This window comes from Lemur catta, chromosome 15 (assembly GCF_020740605.2).
Source record: "Lemur catta isolate mLemCat1 chromosome 15, mLemCat1.pri, whole genome shotgun sequence".
NCBI lineage: Eukaryota > Metazoa > Chordata > Mammalia > Primates > Lemuridae > Lemur > Lemur catta.
Window position 1 is genome coordinate 46,037,383 of NC_059142.1, and position 24,746 is coordinate 46,062,128.

The 24,746-nt window shown below is 43.7% G+C and overlaps 1 protein-coding gene across 3 annotated transcripts in view; it reads right to left on the minus strand.

The window, feature by feature from the left end:
• Positions 1-24,746, minus strand: part of PRKCA (protein kinase C alpha) — a 371,546-nt gene that overhangs the window by 183,905 nt on the left and 162,895 nt on the right. The window contains exon 1 of one of the 3 annotated variants that reach the window (XM_045526944.1): positions 8,230-8,342. The exons of the other annotated variants lie outside the window; for them this stretch is intronic. The gene's annotated coding sequence lies outside the window, so the exon portion shown is untranslated. Of the gene's footprint in view, positions 1-8,229; positions 8,343-24,746 lie in introns of those variants that run through there. 3 annotated transcript variants of the gene reach the window in all.

Sequence of the window (24,746 nt, forward strand, 5' to 3'; positions counted from 1 at the left end):
CTTCAGTAACAGGCAAGTAGAGCACACTTCAATTTTGTGCAGGGAAAGTTTCGTATTTTTCTATAGCAAAGATGAGATGGGAAGATGACAAGTCTTAAACACACACTAAAGAAAGTTCCATCAGAACTGGGTCTTGTGACTTTTCCCATGACATGTTGTGAAGACCAAATGGTATTTGGATCACAGAAAACTTGTCCACACAAAATCCTCCCAAGAATGTTAACATTTAAGTCATGCCCCACATATACAATCCCAACTACAGACCCAATCAAATCACAAACAGCACTTAGTACTGAACAATTCAGTTGTGATTCTTAACATCACTTCTTAAAGCCCATCCTTGGGGCAACAGACTCAAGTTCAGAGTTTGTTTCAAAATTTTTTACTTTTTCAATGACTCTTACCCACAAGATTATACTGTCTGTGGCCCCAAATAATTTTCACCATAACTTACAGTAATAACTTACTGTGGTTAAAGAGACTTAAACTACCGTTCTCAAAAAGAAAAGAAAAAAGAATTTTAGAATACTGTAGCTCTCTACCGCCTCTGATCTTGGGCAGACAGGAGTCCTCAGATACCTGATACATGCTAAATTATTAGGGATAAAAACAGCTTCAGGAGAACAGGGGGGGCTCCCCCGGAGGGTAAAGTTCACAAGGAAGAGCTAGAGCCCAGAGAGTCAATTACTGAAATCCCTAAAACAGAGATTCTGATAACTAACCAGAGTGAGCTGCAGAAAGAGCCTGGATCTGCTGGAGGGATTTTAGAGGTGGACTCCTTGAGGGCAGGCCCAGGTCATTGCCCTCCATCTGTCAAGCACTCGTCTCAGGGCCTGGTCCCAGGCGGTGCTCAATTTCCTGAGAGCAGGAGGATGGAGGAACCGGCAGGTGGCTGGGCAACCTCATTCTCTCCCTGACTGTCTCAGGCACCCACAGGAATCTCCCACATGCTCCACTGCAGGACACTAATTCCCAAGGGTGAACAGCAGTTGAAGCCTGTCTTGTTAGCCCTGCCCCACTAATAAAAATGATAGTGACAACCACTTACAGCTGCTACTGCTGTCATGGGTAGTGGTGGTAACATCAGTGGCCGGGTTATGCAGGAAGTCCAAGGTCACAGAACCAGAAAGTGGAGAAGCCGAGATTCAACCCACATCTTTTGACTCTGAAATTAACTATGTTTACACTCTTCTAATAAAATTTCAGACATTTTTAATTTGCAGTGTTCTTTTCCCAGACTGCATAATCTATGCTATAACCTCATTTAAAGCCTTTCTTTTCCAGTTGTGTGTGTTTTTTGTGGCTTCTTCTCTGCATGAGCCCTACTTGATCAGCAGAGGATCTATCCGGATGTCCTAAGACTGAATTCAGATGGTCTGAATTGGATGGGGCACACCGGGAAGATTCTAGTCACCAGACAAATAGCTTGTGTTTCTTACACATCAATTTCTTAGCAGGACTTCTCATTCCCACAACACCATAGCATTGTCATCTGGAGCTGTGATCAGCCATGGGCTGAGGGACTACAAGAAATGTCAGGATTGGAAGAGTGGGGAACATGCCAGAAAAAAAAAAAAAGCAATTAGTCAAAACTCAGGTAAGAAACAGAAATCATGAGTGCATAGATGCCATAAGACAGAAGCCAGCAGCTATCCAAGGTCCAGGGAAATAATGAATATAACTAGAGGGGTGAGGAGGAAAATACATGCTGACCACCCAATATGTTCCAGGCGTGACACTGTTTTTGATGTAAGTTTTCACTTTTATTCCAAATGCAGGCATTTGAATGTAAAGGAAAGTGAGTCACGAAACTGGGGGTCTGGCTTGGATGACAGGACTCCACACCTGTGTGGGACCCCTCTTTAAAAGGAGGGGAATGAACTAGAAAGTGTTGTGGTTTCATGACACTCTGAGCTCCTATAACTTTGTTTCTCTTGTTGCGAGAACAAAGTGAGGAGTTGTTCAGTGGCCAAGCAGTGAGCAGGTACCACCAGAATCAAAAAGGGAGGGACAGAGCCACAGTGGCCAGGCACTAGCCACCAAGGAAAGGTCTCTGAGGCTCTGGCGGTTTGCAGAACCCCCCAAGACCTGTGTGAAGTCGCCTCCTAACTCTGGTGAGAGAGCCAACCCCGAGGAGGCTGATAAGGACCCCTGCCGACAGGTAGAGGCCTGTTGGGTGGCAGAGGTGAAGGGACTTGGGTCTGGGAAGGGGCAGGTTAAAGAAGCTGTGCTGCCTGTTTACACGTTTCGCTAACTATCCCCCGAGACATCTATATTTTTACATATTTCTTTTTCTGCCATATGTTGGCTTGAGGAAAGAGCCTCTGGCCTGGTGGACACACAAAACAGCAGATGGCTTATTTATACTCAAGAATATCTTCAGTCAGCCTCATCCTTGATGAGTTTTCCACACCTGGGAAAATACGAGATGTGTAAGAGGCAGTATAGGAGGGCAGTGAAGGGTCAAAAGTGTGAATTCGCAAATCAGACTGCAGTTTCCAATCCTGCCTGTCACTTAAGTAAGCTTTGTGTGAGTTACTAAACCTCTTTAAGCTAAGTTCCTTTAGCTGAGAAGCAAAGATAACAGCACAGTCTATCCGAGAGGCTGGGGAGGGGGATCATTCCAGGAACTAGCTCACGTGCAGTACTGAGAACAGCACCTGGTATTTAACACACACCAGGTAGATGCTAACTACCATTATCATCTATGGTGGTGTTGGTGTAAGCAAATAACTGCAGTCAAGCACTCTGGCCTCGCTGAAATTGGAATACATTCTATCGGAATTCTTTGGATCAAGGAAGTCAGCACAGGACTTTAGAAATCCAATACTCAGAATACAAAACCCAACAAAAAGTCAGACATTTAGGGACAAGAAGTGACCTTCATTAGAAATGCCAAAGACAGACTCCACAGAAAACAATGGAATCTCCCTTGTGCTCCAGGGACCCCAATTCTGCTTGCTAGGAAGAACAATAATAACTGACCCAGTTCCCTTCCAAGGGGAATATGCAAATATGAAAGTTTGGCTCTGATGCAGCAAAATCGTGGTCAGCTCCACTAGGAAAGGAGGTGGTCAAGGTCAAAGTGATTAGAACTAATCATTTGCAAATTAGGGGGTGAGGGTGGTCCAGAAAAGGTCATGATCTTCATATTGCCTCCAAATGACAGAAAAACACGGGCCGAAAGTTGAAAGCTCTATTTCTCACTCCTCCAAAAGGCAGTGCTCCATAAACACTAGTGGCATTGAAGAGTGAAAGGACCGGCTTATGCTCCTTGGAATCCAACGACCTTCAGACAACTTGTTTAAATGCCTGAGAAGCCGGCTTGTCTGCACTGCCCTTTCCAACGGCCTCTGCAGGAGAGCAAATTCCTCTGCAGTGGCAGAAAGAAGCCTGAGCAACCAAAGCAGCTCCCCCAAGTTGACGACAGCTTCGTAGGAAACTCGGAAAAGGGAGAGTGTCTGCCAGGCAAGGGTGGCAGACAACAGGGAGATTCCCCTCTGGGTCTTTCCTGGGTGTCTCTGACGAACCCACCTGGTATCAAATTAAAGCCTTAGATGGGAAAAACTGATGGGCAAGACTGGTCTGTAACCAAGAGGTGGAGGCAGAAGGCTGCCCCTGAACACATTCTGCATTTGCCCAGCCAAATTAAGACTCACTTATAAACCAAGCAGTTATCATGCAGACTCCCAGCCTTGGATGTGATTTGTTTCAAGACACATGGTCTTACTAATTCGCCTGAAGCAAACTGGGGGGGCTCGGAGCAGGCAAATACTGAGCCCCAGAAAGCAATACGGTAACACAAGAGATTTGGCAAGGCTCTGATGCCCTTTAGAGGACAGTAAAAGCGATCCTGGAAGCAGAGGAAAAGTTTCTTCTTTTAGGTGAACCAAATGCAGTTATTTACATCGGGTAAGACAAACATTAGGACAGGAAAAAAAAATAGATAATTTCATGAAATTTTTTAAAAAGAGCCTCAGACTTTCTATTAATACAAGTTTGGGGGCATCAGTTTAAGTATCACTGGTAAGAGGAGAGGAGGTATGGGAATCAGAGAGGTGTTATCTAGGAGATACATCACAAAAAGCCCTGCCCTTTCCAGACTCTTACTCCTTAAAATTCACTTGCAAAGGACTGAAGCGTTGCTGACTGCCTAAGGTTGCAATCATGTTGAAGTGTTTTCTAGCTTTAGATTCCCCTTCTCTGAAAGGAGGAAAGCAAACGTGCCTGTTTTGTGCTAAGAAAGCACCGTTCCGTGCCACGGGATGCTGTGTGTGCAAACCAGTCCCACCACAGCAGCAGTTCAGCTGCTGGCAGTAAACCCAGCCGCATGACACCCTCAAGGAAGGCAGCGCACACCACCGATTTCCAGGACAGCCAGTACGCGGCCTGTCCACGGCCACAGCAACTGATGGCAAAGCCATCATGGGCAGAGATGTGGGTGAGACATGAGCCCACCTATTTCTTAGAGTAGGGTCTTACCCCACACAAAGTGGGAACCATGATGGGGTTGCAGTTAAATTAAAAAGATGAATAAATGCTTATGGAAAAACACAAATCAATGGTATTAGAGGGGGAAAAAAACTGAGTCTGGTGAGAAACCACCACTCAAAAGATAGTGAATAATCATGCCACTTTTTTAAAAAAAAGCCCTCACTTAGCTCCTTAATTCGTTCTGAGCAAAGGTTGTTGGGAGAGACCCAAGGGACTCAAGGTTTTTACCAGAAGTGAGTCACTTGGGGAAGAAAGCCCATCCCCAGAGGCAAAGCCATCTGCAGCTTTCCCTCTTGGAAATTCGCCCTCATCTGCGTAGAAGCTGAATGTGGCGCTCCAGCAGCCAAGGAGCTAAATAATGTGGGAGCGAGTCTGCAGAAGGCTGGGGAGACGTTTGACTGCGCCCACCGGAGGGAGAGGCACGGTTGCTTAGCTCCTGAGAACACAGCTGTTCGCTGGGGAAATCAAACTCCGCCACTGGAAACGTGGGCTCCAGACTGTGAGGTCTGGGGAAGTAAAGCAGTACCAGAAGAAAGCCCGCTCTGAGTCCCGGCTGCTACACGGGGACTTGCAGACATCCCTATGCCTGGTATCCACCAGTTGCATTGGACAGGCTGAAGGCCCAGACACGCTGATAACAATGTGGGTGTGAAAAGAAATGGGTGGCAGAGAAGCCTGGGGCCGGTGTGCTGTTCCCTGCTGACGGACAGTTGCTTATGCCCTAAGGAGAGGTAGCAATGACAGGTGGCCACCGAAGGGTGATTTGTAACACGTGGGACAGGTCCCTGCACCTGACACAGGGTACACTGTAAAATTGGGACTGACCCTGATACCAGCCACCAAAGGAATCCCCCTCCCCACGCCAGCAAGTGCAGATGACTGAGTCGAAGGCAGGGCTTCTCAGCCCCAGCTTTGCACCAGGGTCATGGCGGAGTCCTGAAAAATCATGGAAGCCCCAGCTCCCACCCTGTAGATGTGGATTGAATTGATCTAGAGTCTGCCCAGCCTCCACCCTTCATCAAAAAGCTCCTCAGGTGCGTCTAAGTCTCAGTCAGTGCTGAGAACAACGCCTCTAAAGGGTACGTAGAAGAAATGGCTTCATGTCTGGGGAACCCAGTGTTAACATGGCTCCTCCTGTCTTCCAGCTGGTCTCCCACCGCGGGAATGAACATGCAGGGGCCCTGCCGCGCCTTCTGTGTGCTGGGGGTCACAGGCTTTCCTGGAGCCCTTGGCTCAGGTGCTTCCTTAATGAACGAGAGCCAGCAAAGAGTCCCACTGGGGCAAAGAATGGGAAAAGATTCTAATTATCAACAAAAATCTAGGTAATCAATGAAGCCACCGGAAGTGCTGTCGCAAGAGGGGTCAGGGTTGGGGGAAAGGGAGGGCCGGCTGTTTACTCCATACCCAAAGTGAGAGAGGAACACAAAGATAATTTTTCTAGATCTCCACCATTTGCCCCCATATTATCACCTCTGAAAGGCAGGGCAGGAATATGACTGTTTGGGGCAGTATGGTGGCACAGGATTTGCAGTAGAAACCTGAAAAAGAAATCCCTGGATTCTCTGGTCAGGCTTAGGCTGAGAGAATGCCTATAAGCAGGTCAGGAAGCCTTGAGAAACATGCAGTTGATCCCTCTAACAACAACAACAAAAAACACAGAAGGTTTGGGAACCAACGCCCCTCTCACTTCTTTGGAATGGAGAACAGAGGATGCCGGGAAACATCCATTTTCTCTCTCGTGGAAACCAAGAGTCAAGCTGAGTATTGCAAAAGAGGCAACAAATTGCAAAGCTCCCGTGGTGCTTTTTATATCCAGCCATCTCTATAGCTGAAAAAAATAGGTGCTATTTGATGATATTTGCTTTCTGCCCAAGTATTTTTCAGTTTCCCTATTTTGGGGGGAACCTCAAAAACTGAGAGTACGTTGATGGGCGGGGTTTACTCTGCCATCCACATCTGCCTATGTTAGCAAGACTGTGTTTCAGGGTCTTTTGGTTTAATTAAAGTATATGTTCCCGTGTTTATCCCTCAAAGGATGGTCTCAGTTGGAATAAAGGTACTCAGCTTTTATCTCCACCCTGACAGTTCAAAATCTCTGATGAACTTCGAGATAAGGATTCTAGCCAGGATACATTTACACAGCAGCCAAGCAAAGGGAACCGAACGCAGAGCAGGAGCCAAGTTCGTATCATTTATTTTCCACGAACTGAAGGGTGCAGTATACTGACAATCCAAAGCTAAGAGTGCATGACTCATAACTTGGTTCATGGTGACAAAAGGAGTTCTACCTCCTCCCTGACTCAGTTTGCCCTACTGCATGTTGCAGATCTGGGATGACAAAGAACAAAGAAGTTGTGAGCAAGGCAACCTATCTGGAGTGAGTCAGCCGAAACACCGAGTGTGTTTGATTAGCCTGCCCATCAGGCAGTGTAATCAGCAGCTTATTTTGAGGCTTAAGAAGAGAATTTTGACTCTGATTTAGCAGGCTAAGCCATGAACCACCGTACTCAGGGACTTAACATGAGGACTCATAAAAATGAGCGACAGCCCTAGAAAACTGCCATAAGGACATTTTCATAATGATCTTCATTTTGTTGCTCAAAATATGTAAAGCTAGCCTGGGACAAATAAAAAAGAAATGAGAATTTTCAAAAATCTCATTTTTCCTATGGAAGAAAAATGCAAAGATTGACTGTGAGATTCTGGAATTCTGTCTACGGCCCTACCACCCTGAACGTGCCCGATCTCGTCTGATCTCGGATGCTCAGCACGGTCAGGCCTGGTTAGTACTTGGATGGGAGATTCTGGAATTCCACCTGTGGGCCACTTCCTCCCAGGTAACCCCAGGAAGAGCTCACTGAGTAATGTTGATTCCACCCTCCAGGTGATGGGCAGGGAGCTCTGCTGGCCCATGATCTCCAAGACCCTTATCAACAGCCCCAAGGGGCACGGCATGGGCACAAGCGTCTTTTCCCAGTGAGAACAAAGCTCTGGGAGGTTGTGGGCTCTGGAGAAGGGGGGGTAAAGACTAAAGAAATGACTCCGAACTCAAAAGCCGACCAGGTCAGCTGCTGGTGGAAGTAACCAGTTACCCTTATTCATAACAGCTTCTTATAACTTGGAAACAGGCAAAATAGGGATGGAGAGAGAATTGCTACATAGTATAATGTCTATGCTATAGAATGCTACTGTCACCTTACAGAATTTGATGAAAGTTTGTAAACATGCTTTTAGGTTAATACTTGCACTCAAAGCTTTCGCAAAGGCCTTAATCACGACGACACCAATAATCATCAAAGATGATATTTAAGCTCAAAGAAACTACTGAAATTAAGCGAGAGGCTTTAAAAAATAAAAAGGGAAAAGCAATTGGCTTCCCCATTAAGGCTGGAACCATTTGCCACCCTGACACATCAAAACCCAAAGGAAAGGACATTTTTCCTGGGCTTATTCATCAAGTGCTTGATTTTGAACTTCAAATTCTACCATGTTTCCCTCCTCCAACATCTAAAAGTCACCTGCTGTCTCACAGTTTTAACCAACCCAAATAAACTCACAACCACCCAACTAAAATACGCTAACCAACTAAATACGCTGTTTTTATATTTTCCAAGTATCACTTAGTAATAAAAATATCTTCCCTTCCAGTCTTATATGTGTATTAGTTTTTCATTGCTGCTATAACTAAGTACTACAAACATAGTGACTTCAAGCAACACAAATTTATTAACTTACAGTTCTAGAAGTTGGGGGTCCACAATGAGTCTCCCCAAGCTACAGCCGAGGTGTTGGCAGGGAGTCTGGAGGGCCCTGCGTCCCTGCCCTTTCAAGAGGCCACGTGTATTCCTCAGCTCAAAGCACAGCCCTCCACCCCTGCTTCTGCATCTTTTTGAGACTTCAACCGTCTTGCCTCACTCTGATAAGGATCCCTGTGATCAACATCAGACCCACCCAGATAACCCAGGACAGGTCTCCCTCTCAAGATCCTTAACTTAATCGCACCTGCACCATACTTTCTCCCATGCAGGTGACATATTCACAGGTTCTGGTATTAGGACATGGCTATCTTTTGGGGGCCATCCTTGTGTTTACCACATGTACATACATATTTACTCCACAGTTGAAACGGTATACTTGCAGCAATTTTGTGTTTTATGGAATACTATATCAAATATCTCCTATATGTCCACACAGTCATCACAATTATTTGTTTTTAAACCACATAAAGTCCCACCCTGTTGATAAAGCCATCATGAATGTATGCTATGGAGTGGTAAGCATAATATAATACAATGGAGAGTTTTTTTCCTCCTTTAAAACTTCTTTGTAATATTTTACAAGAAAGTGATTTTATTAATTAAAAGAAGTAGAAATGAAGATAAAAAGCAGCATGAATATATGCTGACCCATGAGATCCGGGCAATTACCTCCCATCACAATACCCGAGCTGACGGGAGGAGGTCTGAGCAAAGGTCTGCAGCGTTTCTCATGGGAAGCAGGCAGAGCAGACCAGTGCTTCGTTCTACACAGAACACAATCAGATTGTCTTTCAGCAGAACGGAAATAATCACCCTATTGTCTAACATCATGAGTGACCCCCACAGCCACAATACATTAATAGTAAAGGCAAAAGTAGCAACTGGCTCCCTCATTTGTATGTTCTGTAATCTGGAATTTGTCGACTTGTAAACTTTAAGGATTGTAGCTTGGGGATGTAAACTGCACAGGCTGTCAGTGCCAAAAGCCAAGCACCAGGATGACTTATCTCCTTATTTTTCCTATCTTATACAAACACCCAAGAATAAGAACGCAAACCACATTAGAAAAACCCTAAAAGGACCTGGGGTGGGGGCTGGGTAGAGGGGTGGAGATCACAGCTGAATGCCCTTCTCAAAGACTATTCAGTTGCATCATACAAAACAGGGGGCAGCAAACTATCTGTAAAGATCCCGATAGTAAATATCGTCAGCTTCGCTGGCCGTTCGGTCTCTGTCTCACGTATCCAACTGCCCACCAACGCAGCCGTACGCAAGACACACATAAACGAACGGGCGCGGCTGTGCTCCAGTGAAATATTATTCACAGAAACAGGCCTTGGGCAGGATGTCGCCTGGCAAGCTGTGGTTTGCTACCCCTGGTATAGAAGGAAGACAGGTGTCTTTATGTTATACACAGACCAAAGTATCGCCAACTGCTTCTTCACTGTCTCTACTCTAATTTACCTCTCTGCTCATCTTCAACAAGTCTTCCTAGGACTCACAGACACACGGGGAGATTTCATTACCGGCCCCCATTCTTCACCCCTGGCGGTAATATCCACACCCTTTTTTCACATGACTTTGGAATTCCTTCCCTGAAGGTAGAGTATATTTCCCTGCCTGCTGACTTTGGGCTTCACCATGTGACTTGCTTTGGCCAACAGAATGAGACAGAAATGACAATGCACCTGGTCCCAAACCTAGAGTGAAGCAGTGTTTCTGCCCGTCCTCTTGGGCTCATGCCAGCCCTGGGAAGAGCACGTCCAGGTGAGCAGCCTCCTGACCAGAGGAACCTGGGGCAGAGTCGATCCACAGCCTTACAGTGAAAAGCTCAGGTGGCTTGGCTGAGCTCAGATGAAATCAGCCAGCCCTCATGGGACCTGCAGATTACGTAAGTGATAACTCCGTTGTTGTTCTAAAGCCACCAATTTCTGGGATGGACTGTTAGGTGACCACAGCAAATTGATACACACATCAATCCTAAAGCATAATGTATTTCAAAGCCCCCCAATCTTCACAGAAAACCATCTCCTATGAAATATTAACAATTCTCTGAAATGCATATATATATATTCCAGCTATGGATTTACTTGAAAACTTGCTTTACTAATTCTAACTTTAATTACTAATAAATTTTCTCAGTCCTTCCTCATACGTGTGTATAACTGCTTTTAACCCCTGATCAAAAGAGATCTCTGTATTGCAATATAGTTAACATACACAATTTCCAGAATTTTTCAATCTCAGTGGCACATCACTTTTAGACTATTTCCTAAAACATATAGTTTATCATCATTATAAAAGCAGTCTGGAACCATGCTGACTTTTATTGTTTATTTACAGGAAGTATCATTAGCAAGGGCATTAAATAAAATATCGCTTATAAAACAATTATGTGCACAGAATATTCCCAGACCTTTTTCTGAATTAAAAAAAAAAGACTTTTGGAAGAGAGAAAGAAAGTGCAGAGTGTCCCTGCCATGTTTCTGCTTAATTCATAGGGACAGGTATCCATTTTCCACTTTGGTCAGGAAATTTCACCCCAAAATATGACTCCTTGGCATAAAGAGTATTTTGAATTAAAGGCCCTTAAAGATCAACAGGCATTAGAAGGGGCTTTCCTCTTTGTAAAAACCAGACCCATCAAAAAGAATAATTGACTTCCCTTCTCCTCCCTGTTATCCCAATATATTGCAGAAAAGAAGATCAAGAATGTAACCAGACCAGGCCCAAACCATTTTAAACATAATACCTGCATCTCAGGTTAATTTCCAAAGAGAATCATTGACAAGTCAATCTGTTTCCCCCCAATCCATTCATTCTCCCAGGTATCTATTCATCCTCCCTAGTAACCATTTATGGCCCCTACCCAGAATTGTCTCTATTCCTCATCTCCCCCTCCCCTCTAAAATGAGGGTATACATAGTTCTGGACCCCACTGGGCTACTGGGTAATCACTGTGATTCTCCCCATGTGCACAGCAAATAAATCTCTTTCCCTTATTAATCTGCCTTCTTACGAGTTGATCTTTCAGCGAACTTTCCTGGGCAAAGGGGAAGTTTCCCTCACCTCCACAGGCCCATGCTTCTGATATTACCGAGTCATGACTTTCATCAAAACTTCTAATAAAACTAAAGCAAGCCTCAGTCCCCAGAATGCAACTACACTTGTCCAAACCCTGGTCAGGGTCACGTTAGAGCCGTGCCTTTCCAAACACACTCCAACTACGTGCGTCCATGCACGGCAGGGCCAAGTGCTCTAGGAATCTCCTACCATTCAGTGACCACATGTCATACCTGCCAGCGCTAGCCTCTCTCTCCACAAGGCACACACACAGCTAGTCACCAAATTTCGGGTGGCTCTATTTCTAAAATTTGTCTCTAAATGGATGATTTAACATGTGAAAGGCATTTTCCAAGGCCAACCTTCCAAAGCCTATTTCATTCACAACAGATGAGAAATATATTAATATCTATATTCATACATTCATAAATAAAATATTTACAACTTTCAATTATTAATAACAAAAAAAAAAGCTATTTGCATTGATGCTGATGGTGAGCATCTTGAGATTTTTAAGCTGGTGAAAACTCAGGCAGCCGCAGGCATCTGCAGCCTGACTGGGGTGAGATGGGCTCTGATGGCCTCTCATCTTCCAGGAGCTTAGTCGGGGCTTCTTTGTGAGGCAGCTGAAGTTGCAAGACAACAAGCAGGAGTGGGAGCTGGGAAGCCTCTTAATGCCTCAGCTCAGGACTCTCACATGGTCACTTGTGCTGCATTGTTTTGGTCAAAGGAAGTCACAAAGCCACACTAGATTCATAGGGCTGGAGAAATAGACTCCACCTCCTGGCTGAAGGTGTGGCAAAGACATCTTACAAGAGAACACGCCACCAGGATGGGAGGATCTGTGACTATTTTTTGCAGTATACCACGTATACCCTAACAGTAACATATTCTATTGTTTGTACATAAAAGGGCGTTGTAGTTTTTTATGATTTTGTCTCCTTAAAGGTTGTAGGAGGTGGGGGGAGAAGGTGATCTTAGATAAAGGAAGATAGACCCAGACACCTGTCATAGGCTACTTTTCATCTGCGGCAATAGGGTTAGCTACCCTTCCAGGCCAACAGCACCAGAATCTAAGCTCTGCAGGCAGAGAGACTTGTCACCATTAGATGCCCAGGGCATCAGCTAATTTTTCTATTTTTAGTAGAGATGGGGTCTCGCTCCTGCTCAGGCTGGTCTTGAAGTCCTGAGCTCAAGCACTCCCAGAGTGCCAGAATTACAGGTATGAGCCACTGTACCTGGCCTACTTATTCATTTAATTAATGTATAAATTATAACAGGAACCACTGTTCAGATAAACTGTGCACATTTCAAATTTCTCTGTATGTTCATAAAGGACATAATTTACTTGACCCAAATGGAAATACATAGACATTTAATGCAAAAGATAGAAAGCAAAAAAAGATCCCAGAGCACAGAGAGAGCTTGGCTCATAGTAGACAAGCAATGAAGATGCCTGAAATGAGAAGATTAGCTGCCTCCTAGGTGTTCTGATTGAAAATTACAGAGTAATTCTGCAGTGGAAGATGGGAAGAGCTGGACCCTGACATTCAAGGTAATACTAACTGTAAGTATGGGTCACCCAAAGTCAATTGTTTGCAAGTCAGGGGCTGCCTGTACTTAAAATTAGAGCAGAGAAATGATGTGCTAAGATATACCCACATTAGTCTCCCGAAACATCAGTAATAGCTTCTTGTGACTGGAAATCAAATGAAGGCATAATGAAGGATACTTTCTATATAATTCCAAGAGAACAAAAATGCTTTTTGTGTACTTGACAGGAATCTGAATCGCAAGCAAGAAATGAGCAAAACACACAGTCTTCCACTGAACACCAGACCATACGCAGTACCAGGAATTGAAAATCACGGATGCACGTTAAGTGTTTTGGAAAAGACACGCAGCAAATGTTTCTGTTGAATGTTGGAGCCAGAAGACCACAGCGGTTTTCTGGTCTCCGCTCACCCACCCCCAACACACCTTGTTTACAGGGAGGAAGCTGGGGCCTTGGGGTGGAGTGGCTTGGCTAAAGTCACCCAGTTAGTTAGGAGCAGAGATGGGGCAAGGACTCTGAGCTCTGAGCTCTTTCCACTACACCCAGCTGACAGTTTTCAGCCTTACTTGCGGCATAAACGAGCTTTTGAATATAAGCAACTATAAATAGCAATTAGTCAGAGTCTTGTATTAGATATGTTGACATCATCAGAAGGCAATTCTGTTCGTTCCAAGCCCCTCTGACGCTCTCTCTAAAATGTCTCGAGTCAATGCCTTCCTTCATTTCCACCAGCACCCCCTGACCACCCCCCTGAGGTCCAGACTGCACCCTTCCAGGAGCTTCCAGCAATCTGAGGTTCATCACAATGTCCCCCCACCCCTTCTCCTAGAGCCTACCAAATCCTCATGTCATTTGCTTTTTCTCAGCCATGTGTGTCAGGGAAGGGACTGTGGTTTTTCTACTTTTTACCCATTCCCACAGTGCCGAACAGGCATCTGACACACACGCTTTGGTTAAGCATAAGCTAATACTTATTGAATGATTACTAGGGGCTGGGCAATGAGGTGGTTATTTTATGTGCATTATTTCATCTAATTCATCCCAAACCTCTACAAATAGGTAGGATTATTTGTTCTCTGCCTACAAAGAAACTATGGTTTGAAGAGGTTAAGTGACCTGCTCAAGGTCATGCAACTAGTAAAGGTGTTGGTACTGAGATGCAACCCAAAGACCACTGGACTCTAAAGTTTGTGCTTTCTAAATCCTGGTTTTTCCCAACCAAGATCTGCCTGAATTTAGAGTAGGAACGAGGGAAGTGCATTTTGGAAAGTGTCCCAGGTGACTCAGACGTGCATGCAGCTAGGTTTGGGGGTCACAGCCGCACACTCTGGAAACCTACACTGATTGGTCGATCTCACTTGTTTTTCAGAAACCAGAAGGATCGTGTGACCAGAACCTGATCCAAGCCCACCTGCCCCAAGGACTCAGGTCACACACACCATAGAAGGTGTTGTCTTCTCTCCCATACACAAACCTCAATCCTTTCCACCCAAACCATCAATGGCCATCACTGGATGCTGTTGGAAACCAGAGGATACCACATGATCATTCCGGGAGCAGTAAGAGAATTCATGAAGAAGGAGGTCTGCCGGCACAGCCCAGGAAGGGAACAGACTTCAAGGCCCCCTTAGGTTAATAGTGGGGGTCTCGCTATGAATGTGTCCTCTTGCTTTCGGGCCTGGCTTTTTCTTTTTCCTAAATGAGCTACCCCTACATACCACACATCCACCAATGACAGACCCAGCTAGACAATCTCATACCATTTTCCCAATGTTCAGAGTAGACACCACAGTTCTGACTGCTATGCACATAAATTGTGCATCTTCACCTCCCCCACCCCCACCAAGCTTCGTTTGTCTTGAGCAGAGCTGGTCCCCCTTCCCTCGACAAAGGATTCCCTGGAGTTTAGCAGGAACCCCCCTGTAAAAGAAGAATTTGGCTCCTTTGTAATACAACCACACAATACCTAGCACTGGATTCAGACTCTCCAGGAGGTCACAACCAGGAACTTCCAAGTCTGTCCCCAAGTTTCACCTTGCTCAGGTATCCCCTGCTTTAATTACTGTGCCTCCCTCCCCCAGTGCCAATTCTCTCCTTTTGGGCTCTACTCACAGACAGGTACTCCTTTCTGCCCAGGATAACTGAGATAAAGTCCTAAAGACATCAATAAATTTTAAAAGGAAATAAACACAGAAATTGCAGGAAGTGGGGAAAAAAAGCAGGCTTTATGTAAAGAAAGTACAGGTGTTCCCATCCTGCCACAGTCGGGTTCACTGGCTTCACCCAGGCCACCATGGGGGATTGTCCACCTGCCTTCCTCATAGCCACGCTGCCTGTGGTCCTCTCTCCTGGCTCCCAGTCTACCTCCACCTGCAGGACCCATCACTCAGGAGCTCCTGACTGGACACCTTGAGGGATCTCTGGTCCAGACCAGGAGAAAGACCCTCGCCCCAGTCACGTGCAGAGTGGAAGCCACGACGTGGCTGAGAAGGGAACGAGAGACTGAATTGCAGCTAAGGGGGCCAGGGATTGACAGAAGGATTTTTTCAGAGCTAAATTTAAGTTAGTTCCTCAATTCTTTCCTTCACTCAAGTATTTTGTTATTTCAAAGAACATTCAGTATTTTGAAGACTTATCTAAAACTAGAAGCCAAGTGTCCCTGTTTCCGAAGCCAGCATTCTTGCCTTTCAGAGAGTGAAGGAATAGAACAATTCCTGACCCTATTTTCTCTTCTTACACATATGGTAGCAATCCATAAACCCGAGAGGAGTTTATTCTCTATGAGATATCTGAATTTGTCTTAGACTGATCTTCTTTCCAATATACATTCTAACTTAGGACTCCGAAGAATACAGACCCAGCCAGGCTCGATTCATCCTTGCATAATTGGACGTTTACTTTTAGTTGTCCTAATTAGCCAAAAGAAAGGGGAGAAAAATCACATTTAAGTCTTCCTTAGAAAACAGCTGAACCTCATTTTGTCATTTATACCATCTTCTGGGATCCTAGACATAGTACTTATTAGAAAAATCAGTGTGAAAGCAATTGAGAATTAAAGAAAGAAAAATAAGATCTTTGAGGTTATGTACTACCATTATCCTTATACATGAGTTTACATCTGGATGCTAAAATCATGTTAAAAACTACAAAAAGAGAACCCTTACTTTTTGACAGTCATTATACTCTAGCTATCCATCACTAGAATACACCATTAGGACCATCTTTGTACTCCTACACTGCATGTTAGCAATTGCCAAATACTTTCTTTCAATGTCTGTGAATATACTTGCAAGAGAAACTGCAGACTGCTGCAGAAATCCTATAAATGTCAAGTATTTTTAGTACTTTTCTTTTTAAGGGGGCATTTCCACATCAAAATTAGTTGAAGCTAGAATTTCGTTTGTATCAAGTGGGCAGATACGCAGAGAGTCCCGATGATGTCACACATGCCATATCATATCTGAAGCAGCTCATAAATGAGGGCCCTTTGCCTCCTAATATATACCAGTGATGCCCTGGTTTGAGACTTTTAAATCATTGCAGTTTTTTTAATATTCTATAGCAGGCTTTTAAAAAGCAACAAAATCAGAAACGATAGACCCAGGAGAATGTCATTGACTCTACAATAGCAGATGCAAATGGTACTAGACTCATTTCACTTTTCCTGGTAAGTTTAGGGGCAGATCTTTTGGGTTTTAAAAGCCCAGAAAATCAAGTCACATCAGCATAACAATGAAGGATATCAGAGTTAGAAAAGACTGTGGCCAATTGTTTCTTCAGCCCAATGGGAAAGTATAAGTCAATTATAAATAATAACTCTGGATACTCGAAATTTAGGGGAAAAATGGTTGCAAACTGCATTAACTTTGATAAGCTGAATTCAACCTGTTTTTTTATAGCAAGATAAATACAAATATACTTGCTCACTCAAAGTTATCTTGTTCTTCCAATAGCTCAGGAATTCTAAAAGCCACCCTATCCAATACCTTCTTTTAACAGTGGAGTGTATGAGCTCTGGGAATCTTCCATGGCAACAAGAGCTTTAATCAACCATGTCCAAGGTAAACCCCTTCCCAGAAACGTGTCGTAGGGTGGTGGTCCTCAAACTCAGTGCATCACCTGGAAAGCTTGGCAAACACAGATTGCTGGGCCCCACCCCTGCCTTGCTGCCTCCACAGCTCTGAGGTGCCAGAGGATCTGCATTTCTAGCAAGCTCCCAGGTGATACTGAAGCGGCCTGTCTGTGATGCCCCTTTGAGAACCACTGCCCTAGGAAATGCAGAAGGGAGTAGGGGCTGGGGAAATTAGCACTTACCAAGCACCAGGCACTATAATGTCCTTCATCACCATCCTCCCATTTAACCCTCAGCACAAATGGAGGAGAATCACCAATTGAAAGGTGAAGAAACTCCAGGTCCAGGGAGGTTATGGCATTGGCTGATAAGTGAGCAAGCAAGAGAGAATCCCAGGGCACCAAGAGTCCACCACACCTTCCAACTGCTTCACCCCTACCTTAGACCCCAATCGACAAAATCATACATTATAAAATGCCTTGTATTACCATCTGACCAGGCTATCTTACAACATGCAAACGTGCTAATGAAACATTCTCACTGGAGACCTCCAGGCACGGCCATTTTTCATCTCAGGAGCCAATTTCCATCTCTAAACTATTGTTGGAAATTTCCAAAATCCCTTTTAACTTTTGGCCTGCTCCTTTCCTGTACCCACTCAACAATCTTCCAAAACCCTCCTTTCTCAACAAGCCACCCCTCACAGAGCACACAGCGATGGCTTGCCCCAACCCAGGGGGTAATTCGGCACCTGCAATAGAATTGGCACATGCCCACTGCTTCTACTTCTCAAGGCTTCTGTGACTGAAGACCCAGACATTTGTGTTGTGCTCACGGTCATCAAAGTTATATGTTTTTAACGTAACCTCCAAAAATACAGAGTTCCAGTACAACATGCATCATAGCACCACACTCAATACAGGCCACGTGTTGACGATAATGACCCACAGGAACTCTACATATCAGGGAGTCCCTTGCACTGTGTAACAAAGCAACTCCAAGATCTGTTTCCATGACAACAGCAGCATCACACAGGAAAGAGAATGAGGAGTACAAAAAGGCTTTTTAGAAATTGCCACCAAAACGCACACCCAGCTTAGGAGACTGAAAATTTTCTGGGTATTAGATTTGGGGTTAAAAAAATCTTTTTTTTTTTCTTTTCAATGTATTCCCTAATGATGTGACTATTTTTAAATGTCTAATAGGAACTGATTCAGAACACTATAAATACCATCCATCTGCCAAATTTCAGGAGGTCTAAAATTAGGTTACCAGGTTCATCGATTTCCCTTAGAAGATTCTCGTAAAAATAGAACAAACCTTTCTGGTAGCATTAATAGCAAAATGCTTATAGTTCAAATGCTGCGGTAAATAGACTATATTTATTTAAAAGCTAAAAACAATTAAGAAACTCCAAAAAAACATCATTTTTTTCCCCGAATAAAATTAAAATAGGAACTACGAAACAGGAATTTCTTAGGAGGCCCTTCAAACAATTTACACAGCCACATACGGAAAAGAACTCCCAGAAGTATGTATTAGAACCAAATCATACATTAGCAACAAATATGAGAGGACACATCACGTTTTCCTTTTCTACTGTCTTCCTGCTCAGTCTGTTTACGTTTGCTTTTCTCTCATACGAGAGATAGAAATAAAACGAAATGCCAAACAACCTGGGTCGCCTTCTCCTCACCTCATACTTTTTTCTACTATGATTTTTTTCTTCATTGACCATCAAAGAAGAAAGAGCCCTCTTACTAAAAATATCCTGGAACAACAGTCACCATTGGGACCTATTTTTTCTCAGCTACTGGGAGGTAAGGTTATTTCACCTACATGTGTACCAAGTTATTTTTAAAACTTGCCTTGCTCTTCCCTGGTTATTCTACTGCACTCGTATCCACTGAGCATCCCAGCCGCTCTATGCACCACGCGATGATCACCAACACAGACGCGGGAGGGACCTTCCTGCCATAAACTGGGATGCATAAAATGCTTCGCTAAACAGCTTGGAGAGTCGTTTTCGGCCTCGTCACTAGCATGGAAGTTGGACACCTCAATTAGACGACACTTGCACAAAGAACTATGTATGATTCTTTATTCTCCTTAACCCTCCATTATGTAAGAGGCCACACTGATTTGCCCAGACAACCTGTTAGAATGGTATTGGTGTCAATAAAGTTAAAACAGAAATTCTAATGTCAGAGTTAATTCACGCAGAATGTCACTGATGTCTCTTCATTTACTAATTCAATAAAGATTGAGATCCAGCCACATGCCAGAATCTGTGTATACACAGAGGACAGGGAGATGAAATATAGGTTTCACCCTCAATGCGCCACAGAGCATGGGCAGAGATGGATAAACAGTTACAGCACAGTGTTATAACAGTCTTCAAATGGGTAAGCACAGGGGGATGCAGATGAAGTCTGGTACCCATGAGAAGCGCCACCTCCCTCAGCCTAGGGGAGTCTCTGCCTTGGTGCCCTTCCAAGGGTAACCAGAGATGCTTCAATGAACAGTGAGTTTATTAACGTACCTGCTTTGCCTCAATCAACCCTTATATCTACTCCCAGGAGCTATTATATAATAAGAATGTAAGAATATTATAGCATAAGAATATTAGAATAAACACAATCATTGAATCTCAACGTATTTCATGATTAGAACAAAACGCTCATCGCAAAACAACTTGGAAGTACAATCATCAAAGAGAATCAATCAAGTGTTAAAAAGTTTTTTTTTTTTTAAAAAAAACTCATCCCAAGACTTCCTCATCCCATCTTTTCTACCAACAGATCAAGAAACTCCATTAATTCAACTGTATCTCAATACACATCGTGGCATCACGTACCAGAATCCTTCCTGTACTACTGAGATGAAGTCGTAGCAACAGCAGCACAGCAAAGGGCTGACTGACTCACACACGCACATGCACACACACACAGTGAAGGCAGCACATACCCAGGAAAGACAATTCCCCACCAACTTTAACACAGGATTCACTGTTAGTTGCCTATCCGGTACTCATTCTCTCTCCCCTTCATTCCTAAACTACCTTAATTGTGTTCTGGGTGGAAATATGCCCAGCTAAAACAAACCAAAAAACCCAAATAAACCAAAAACCTTGCATTTTCCAAATAAGAGTGGCTCTGTGATATGGTTGTAGCCAACGAGTTGTAAATGGAACTTGTTGGGTTGGGCTTCTGGAGGAGTCCTTTAAAAGGGAGCAGATTCAACAGGCATCTGAGGTTTGACCTTCCCCTTTGGGCTCTGCTGCTGCTTGGAACATGGACAGAAACATACGGAGCAGCCACCTTACATCCACCTGCGACAACGATGAGGGTGAAAGGATGAAAGCTACGAGGTAAGTCGGCTGAACTGAAAAGCAGGAAGTGGCTGGCTCCTTTATGGAATTGTGGCGCTGCTGTACCAGCCCCAGACTGCCCAGTTCTGGGCATTTTTTGTTAAATGAGCAGAGCAAACCTCCCATTTAGCCATTGCTTCGTCGGGTTTTCCATGACTCCTGTTTGGATGCAATTCCAAACTGATACGCTTAGCAGGTAGCAGTCTAGATGCCTGCAACAAGCAGCTTTATTACCATACTGTTGCACAAAGAATTCTCGAATAGGTGGGTATGTTCCATTCAGAGAGCATTCCGGGAGATGACAGCGCTTGGCTGTAATTTCAAAAGAATTATATAGATGAGGCTAGAGAGAGGTGCAAATACAGTATCCCCCTAATTTGCAGGGGGATAAGTTGTTCCAGGAGCCTCAACAGGTGCCTGAAACCGTGGGTAATCCCAAACTTTATATTATGTTCTTCCTATATGTACATACCTATGATAAAGTTTAATTTATAAATAAATTTATAAACTTTAGTTAATAAAGTTTAATTTACAAATAAGGCATGGTAAGAGATTAAAAATAATAGATTGTAATAAAAGTTATATGAATGTGTTCTCTCTCAAAATATCTTATTGTACTGTTCTAACAAGATTAGATCCAAAAAGAAAGTTAAATCATCTTAAAAATCAATTATCAAATGACTGTATTGTGCTAGGTTCCCTCCTCTCCCAAACAAATTCTGCCATGATAATTCTAGCAATAACTTTATATTAAGCTTGGCACCCAACATCATATAAGCATTTTTCCATGTCTTTATAATCCTCATTCTTAATGGCTGCACATACTCTATCACATTGATGTATCACAATTTTTTTAATGACTCCCTGCTGCTCATCAAGAGTATTAGAAGAAGAAAACTGATGGCTATAGAGGTAAATCTAAGAAAGAGGACACTCTGAGCCAATATGCACTCATCATTTTCAGAGTTAAGATGCTATGTGATACAAATATTTTCAAGGTTTTACCTCACTTATCCAGAACAGGTGACATTCAGAATCTGGTGGCTAATTAAATATTCTTACTACACAAGACTGAGCAACTACATTTTAAAATTAATTTTATAGACCACAGCATCTAAAATATTAAGATGATGAAGAACACATTTTTAATGTGGACGATGTCTGACCACACAGTAGGTCTCAGGCTTCCCTGGCATAGCCAGCTGATTGCTACATGGTGTAGCATCAGTCACAGAAAGGGAAAAATCTCTACTGATCCCAGGACAGTTCCTTTTAGTTTTATTGTTAGAAGTAAACAAACCCTGTAAGATTTTTCATCTCCCTTGTGAAGGCAATATGCATCATTCACCTAGCCAAGTACCTACTGAGCATCTGTTATGTGCCAGGCACTGCTCTGGGATAAACAGAAGAGTAAGATAACATCCCTGGCACTAATGGAGGCTTCATCCTGGTGGAAAGATAGACAGTAATCAAGTAACAAATAAATACTATGGGGTTTCAGATGGTGGTGAGGGTCTACGTGCATAAATGAGGACAAACTAATAGAAAATGATGAGGGGGATGTGGTCTAAAAGGCCCCTCTAAGGAGGCATGTCTCAGCAGAGTCCTGAATGAGCATCATGAAGACCCGGGATCCAGTCCTGTGCCAATAGCCCTGAGGTGAAATGTGCTTGGCATGATGTGGTCAGAGAGGCGGGCTGGAGGCAGATCACAATCATGATGAGGTGTTGACCAGGCTGAGAATACATTTTATTCTGATGGTTGGGGAGCAGGGGGACTGAAGGGTTTGGTGGGAGAGGCACAATGGTTTGATCTGCCTGATACACGCCAAACACCACGCTGGCTGCAGTGGAGGATAAACTGTAAGCGTGGAAACTACGAGCCAAGCTAGGAGGCTCTTTGGCAAGCTGTGTACTTCTCAGAGGCTATTTTGTCAGACTCGTCCATTGTTTGGCTCTGGGATCAACAGCAGTTTACTACGTGAGAACATGATCTGACCCAAGCATGCATCTGTAAACCGACAGTGGGCACAGGGACCAGCAGACAAGTCTGTTTCACTTACATCTGCAGTCTCTTTGCACGTGTACAACCTACCATTCTTCTTCCTCACTGCTAGTTCTATACATTAAGTTATTCTAAGTTACCGATTGTTAATGGGAAAAAAATGATTAAAATGAATTACCTGAATCCCGGTGTACCATTCAAACTTAGCAGATGCAAAAGAAAGCAACCCTGCCTTTCTAATTTTAAGACCTGCTATATGAAACTCCTCTTCCTTTTCAAGCTTCCCTGGTCTTTTGTGATTAATTTTTAGTAACAGGAGAACGACCTGTTTAAGAACAAATGAGTCATGATACAGCTTAACATCCAGAAACCCAAAATCACCCTCCTCCACAAAGAATATCATTTTCAAGTATGAAATTCTTATGTTTTAAACATTTCTACTCCATGTTCATTCTACAAAGCTTCCCCATCTTGAGAAAGAGACAGGGAGAGGCAGGCTTGGGCCCTGAAACTGCAGACGGCAGGCCACAAGCAAACTGCCCTCTGAAAGGTAGTCTCAGGTATGTTTTATGAAGAAAAATACCTCACCTGTTGTAAAACAATTATAATCTGTGTTTCAAAATACATCCTTTCACACAGCAATCCCATCACAATTTCTCGTGAGCAGGAATAGCAACCTCTGTGACTTTTGCATAGATTACATATCCTGGCAAAGGCAGCCATATGATAGACATGCACCCACAGAAGCAGTGATCCAACAGGAGAGGAACCGAAGACTACTGACTCCTCAGCTCTCACTCTATATCGTAACTCCCTGTCGAATTGTGATTTGTTATAGACCTCTCCAGATTAACTATGTAATTAGCAATCACCTGAAGGGAGATCAATCAAAAATACATGGTTTACAAAATAAGTATTGCCTTTCCATCAGTTGTTTTTGCTATCAGCATTTAATAACAACAACAAAATCTTGCCAGGTTAAAAAATTCTGCTCACACAGGAAGCATAGTTCAATGAGCATCTTGCATAATTTAGTTAGGCTTAAACTTAAAGCACTGAAAAGTCCCTTGACATGCGGTGGAAAAAAAAAAAAAGACTTCCTAAAGATAGTAACTTACAATCAGGAAATAGCCACTATGCCTTCTGACAGAATCCCATGAAATATTTTACAGATACTCTACACAAACCACGGAAATTATTTTGATTTTATTTTGGGATCAGAGACCTCACTTTTTCATTCATTCACTCTGTCAACAAACATTAATGATCATCTGCTATGAGTCAGATCATGCGAGGCACTGGGGATATAGCAATGGATAAGATTTAGGGGAAAGAAAGTATTATTATATAGCCAAGTCTGCAGCAAATTGTTACATTAATGGCCCCAGTGACTCACCCCTTCCAGGAGCCACACCCTTTTGTGAAGATTTTATGCATTACTTGACTGGGCCACAGGGTGCCCAGATATTTGGTCAAACATTACTCGGGGTGTTTTCTATGAGGGTGTATTTTATGATATAACATTTAGATTGGTAGGCCAAGTTAAGCAATTGCCTTCCATAATGTGGGTGGGCCTCATCTAATCAGCTAAAGGCCTGATTAGAACACAAAGGATGACCGCCCCCCCCCCCCCCCCAAGGAAGACAGAATTATGCCTATCTGCAGGCCTTCAAATCGGACATCAGCTTTTTCCTGCTTTTGGACTCAATCTGAAAACATCAGCTCTTCCCAAGTCTTGAGCTTGCCAGCCTTTGGTCTTCAACTGGAACTTCTATCATCTGATTTTCTCGTTCTGAGGCCTTCAGGATCAGGCTGGACCCATGCCTTTGGCTTTCCTGGGTCCCCAGCTTGCCAACTCACCCTGCAAATCTTGCGACTTGTCAACCTCCATGATTGCATGAGTCAATTCCTCATATTAGATCTCCTTATACACATACACACAACACCCTATTGGTTCTGCCTCTCTGGAGAACCCTGACTACTGAACCTTCACTGTGACTCTGGGCTCTGGCCAATGGGACAGTGGAAGCTTGTTAAAAACATGTGTACACCGAGGCTTGGCTTCTTGGAGAACTGCCACTACCATGTAAGAAACCTCCCTCCTGGACAGGCCAATGTGGAGCAGAAACAAAGCCTCCCTGGGCAACAGCCACAGCTAACTGCCAGTGAGGTCACAGTGTGTGACCCTGGAAAAATGTTAAGCAAGAAAATGCATAAACAGATTAAAAAGAAAACAACAACAACAACCAGAGTACCATTGGGTGGCAATGTGAAGGATGGCCTAGACTAGAGGACCAACAGTCCAGAGTCAGCAAGACCAACTCGCAGGACACAAGGCCTTACAAGATGGTGGTTATGAAGATGGAGAAGAGAGAGTTGGAGGTGGAAACCACAGAATGTGGAAACCTATTAGGTGTGGGAGACAAAAGA